Below are 4,627 nucleotides of genomic sequence, written 5' to 3'. Positions count from 1 at the left end.
ATTTTTTTTAGTTGGGGTTGTTTTGTTGAAGGAAAGTACAGCTTTATTAAAATATGCAAAGCAAGGGGAGTATGCATGTACTAATATATCAGTCTCCTGGAGGAGATCTTCACATGTGCGAGGATTTATTTATTATTTATTTTTTGAGAATATGGAATTTATTAGATATTGAATACAAATACTTAAAGAGAGAGAGAGCTCCCTTTATCCCTCCAAGTGCCTCTAGGCTTCCCACCCCAACCCCAATTAAAACATCATTTTGCATACATTATGGTTAGCAAAGACTAAAAGGATATAAAGCTTGCAAGGATGGCAGACAATGAGCTTCAGGAGGTCAGATGAGACCATTCTTTTAGGAGTCCACTGCTGGGTCAGTCACTGACCAGTTAAATACCCCAGGCTTCTGGACCAAAGACAGATAGCAGTAACTCCCTGAGTGTGTGACTGGCTAGAGCCACTGCCAGGGAAGCAGAAAGCCTACTCCCTCTGCATGTCCTCCAGCATCTTCACTATGACGTCCTAGTCCTGCTCCTCCAGAAACCAACAAAACCAATGCATGGCTGGTTTTAGCTGGAGGAACTTATCTGCAAAGATGAGGCAGAACCAATCAGGCTCCTTATAACAGGTAGGTTTTGCCACTGGACAAAATCAACTTGTAGCCCAGGAAGCAACAATGGAGGTGCATTTCTTCTTTAAATATACACGGTTTCAGGTACTCTTTCAAGTTGATCCAGACATAGAGGCCAGAACTACAATTGAGAAAAGGAATCTGCAATGCATTCAGCTCATTAGTGAAGTATCTGTGAGCTTCCTGGAGCCGGGAGTAGTTAGTGCACAGGTACACTCTGTTGATCCAGTCTCTGTCCTGGAGAAAGCAACACAGCTCATACTGAGTGATGCCAGAGGTACTGCAGAGGTAAGCCCAAGTCCCTCACAGCAGAAGCCACATCCTTGTTGTAGGTGCACAGAACACCAAAGCAGAAGCCAGAAATGCCAAAATCCTTACTGGTGTTCCAGATCACATGGACCTTGTTTGGGTCAGGCACACTCTCCATGCTCAGGACACTGTGGAATGTGGCAGATTCATTAAATACATACAGCATGTAAATCTTGTCTATGATCACATAAAGGTTTTATCTTTTGACAAATTCCAGGTAGTCCCTCAGAGAGTCTCGGGAAGAGATGTCACCTAGAGGATTCTGAGGGTTGATAAGCACGAGGCCTCTGACCTTTTTCTCATTAAGTTTAGTATCAAGCAAGGCTTGCTCCAACTTGTCCACAGTGAGCTGGAAAGGGTAGTTATTTGCATCAGTGATCTCACTCTCCAGGTGGACAGGAAACAGCTCAACTTTTGCATATAGATGGGAACTAAAAGTGAAGCCACCATAGAAGGGAATGGAACAAAAAGGCCTCTCCTGGGTCACTCTGAGCCATGGACAGTGCAGAGAAGACAGAGGAGTAGCCATTTAGAACCACCACATTTTCAAGATTAAATTGAACAGGTGCCTTACAGTAGTAGGTGAGGAACCAGGCCACATCTTCTCACAGGAATGCTGGCCTTTCCAATCAGAGTATTGCAGAAGGGTGTTATCAATGTAGTTCATGTCACTCTGGCAGAACCTTTCAGTCATCAGATTAGTGCAGAGCTTGTTCTCACTGGTGCCAAGGTTAATGATGCCCAAGGTACTTTCCCCCTTGTGGTATTTGTTTCTCTGATAAATTTCATAGTCCTGGAAGCTCGAGTGGTACAAGATAGAGATGTCAATCCCATGGTTGAACAGGTCATAGCTGACAAATGCAGCTTCATAATTACACAGTTGGGAAGCTAGATGGTCAGGCTGCCTAGGTGATTGGGCCCTCTGCCCACCTCTGACATTATCCCTGGTATCCGGGGAACAGATAGGTCCTTGGAGGCCCAGACCACCTATGGCCCCACGCTGTAGAAGACTGATAATCTGGTATATTAAGCAGTCCAGGAGAGCTTCTGGCTAACAGGTGCCCTGAGTGTGATTCTGGCCTTCCAGTGCCAGGCTCTGCTGAATGCCCAAGGCTATCAATTGTACAAAATGATCCCCCCACCCCATGTGCTGCAAGTGCTGCATCATCTTCAATAGCTGGGCATAGATGCTCTGACCCATGAGAAACTGGCCCTTTGTTGGGCTGCTGGACATGGAGGAAGTGTCTGACCTGTGACTCATATACTCCAGGTATGTGTACTGGCCTCATCAGGCTGACTGGAACCCTTGTCTCTGTTTTCACTCATCTCGAGCCTAACACCCTCACATCAGCTGAAATTGTCCTCAACTGTCCAGGATCAGAGACCTCCTCCAAGGCCGTCCTTCTCCCACTAAGTTTGTTTTTCTGTCTGTTTATTTTTATTTATCTATTTTATTCTGTTAACATGGTGAACCTAAATTGATAACTTCTGCATGTTAAAACAACTTTGGAACAATAGACACAAAAATGAAAAATTATCTGCTGATGATAATGTATATAGTAATGTCTTTGACTTGACTAACATGCACTGTATTCATGCTGGGAAAAAACCATGTTGTACAGCATAAAGATGCATAGTGATTATATGTAAATTTAAAAAACAAGTATAATAAAAATAATAAATTTTAAAAAGTATATTACAAAACAAAAAAGTTCTGTATTTCTGAGATAAGCTCCATTTGGAGTGTGTTCTTTTAAACATACCATTAGATTTATTTATTTATTTATTTAGGAATATATTTCTTTTTCTTTGTTCATTTCTCTAATAGGGTGTGTGTGCATCTGGAGAGAGACAAGAGAAATTTGCTTCTGGGGGGCGGGGGGAGGGCCATGCTGCAATCCTGCCTCCTCCAGTCTCCTCTTGGGATTTTGTACACACACACACACACACACACACACACACACGTCTGGTGTGATTTATAAGTGGCCAGGTCTGGAAATCGAACCATGCGGTCAGCCATGTGGAATCCAGTGGCCATAACCTCCACATGACCTGCTGGCCCTGGGAGTATATTTCTATTGCATTCTATTTACTTCCTTTTCCCAGAAGTAATGGAAACCTATAAATTCCCAAATGATAGAGGCAAAATCCTATTTGTGGTGGGGTCCCAGTGTTAAGGGCAAAATTAAGGGCAGGAGTTCCAGACAAATGATCAGTTCAATAACTGGTTCAAAAGGGCCTTATCATCTAGTGGACCTACTTGATTGGCAAGGCCTTAAGTAATAAAATTTCTATTAAAAAATACATTTCATAAGGCTATAGTTGTCATAGACAGTGATGTATCTGGGGAAAGTAAATTGACAACCTTTTTTAAAAAATGTTTGCACACAAATCTAGGCCCATCCTCACATGGATCCTGAATTTCAGCTGTGACATACTGCTTTCACGTGCCACACAGTTTTCAATTTTTACTTTTTAAAATTAAAAACTAAAATTTTTTATAGTTTTTCTTACTTCTTTTTATATTTTCCTCTTCTCTCCTTTTCTCTAATCCTTTTCCTTTTTCTTTATCTTTACTCATTGGCTGCTCAGTCCCTATGCACTAAGTGTTTAGACAGGTCCAAGTGAATAGGATCTAAACATCTGAATACAATTAGGATCAGAATATTCTTCTATTCCCACTGATTCTGTTGCACAAAGAGTGAAAACAAAACAGAAGAGAGATTGCAGATCATCTCCTCCTGAGTGCCTTTGAACGCTCAGACTGAACTTCAAGAATTAGGAAGAAAGGCACCATCCATCAGATGACTAGAAATCACTGCAGAGTCACAAGAAATATGGGAAAACAAGAAAATAACTTCTCCTCCAGGGGAAAATAAAAACTCCTCTTCATCCATAGACAGTATGATGAAACTCTTGGAAATGTCAAAGAATTTAGAATTTTCATAGTGACAAAGCTCACGGAGATGACAGGAAGAAAGACAATGAACTGCCAAAGAAGCCAGAGAAAGAAACTGACTAGTTCCAGGAGGTGAGAAAATTCTTGCAAGAGGAAATTCATACTATAAAAAATAATCAAATGGACCTGTTAAGAGATGAAGGCTATAATACAGGAAGTCAAAATCTCCCTTGAAAGTATTAAAAGCAGACTAGATCATACAGAAAATAGAATCGCAGACGTAGAAGAAAATTGCTGGCCTAGAAAAATCCACCATGAAGACTGAGAAAATGACCCAAAAATGAGAATAATATACAAGAAATACTAGATACCATCGAACATCCAAACATCCGGATAATTGGTATCCCAGAAGGCAAAGAGACTCATGAGGGCATTGGTAATCTATTCCATGAAATTCAGCAAGAAAACTCCAAACCTAGAGGCACTCAAAGATCCAGACCCAAGAAATACAAAGGACTCCAAATAGAATCAACCCAAGAAGATCTTCTCCAAGACACATTATAGCCAGATTGACCAAAACCACAGACAAAGACAAGATACTTTTTTTTTTGAGAGGTTTTCATTATAGGGCGTGTACGCTCGCCAGACAGACAGAGAGAGACATAGAGACAGAAAGCGAGAAATCACCCCCCAGGGGGGCTGGGCACACCGCAATCCCTTCTCCTCCATTCTCCTCTTGGGATCTTGGGCACACATGCACACGTGCCTGGCGTGAGTTTAAGCCGCCGGAT

The 4,627-nt window shown here is 41.8% G+C and overlaps 1 pseudogene; it reads right to left on the bottom strand.

The window, feature by feature from the left end:
* Window positions 1-477: 477 nt before the first annotated feature.
* LOC102472865 (putative inactive 1-aminocyclopropane-1-carboxylate synthase-like protein 2 pseudogene) lies at window positions 478-2,198 on the bottom strand (annotated as a pseudogene).
* Between the last annotated feature and the right edge of the window lie 2,429 nt (window positions 2,199-4,627).

The sequence above is a fragment of the Tupaia chinensis genome, unplaced genomic scaffold (assembly GCF_000334495.1).
Source record: "Tupaia chinensis unplaced genomic scaffold, TupChi_1.0 Scaffold000391_1, whole genome shotgun sequence".
NCBI classification, from domain to species: domain Eukaryota; kingdom Metazoa; phylum Chordata; class Mammalia; order Scandentia; family Tupaiidae; genus Tupaia; species Tupaia belangeri.
This window is presented reverse-complemented; position numbering and strand designations above follow the sequence as displayed.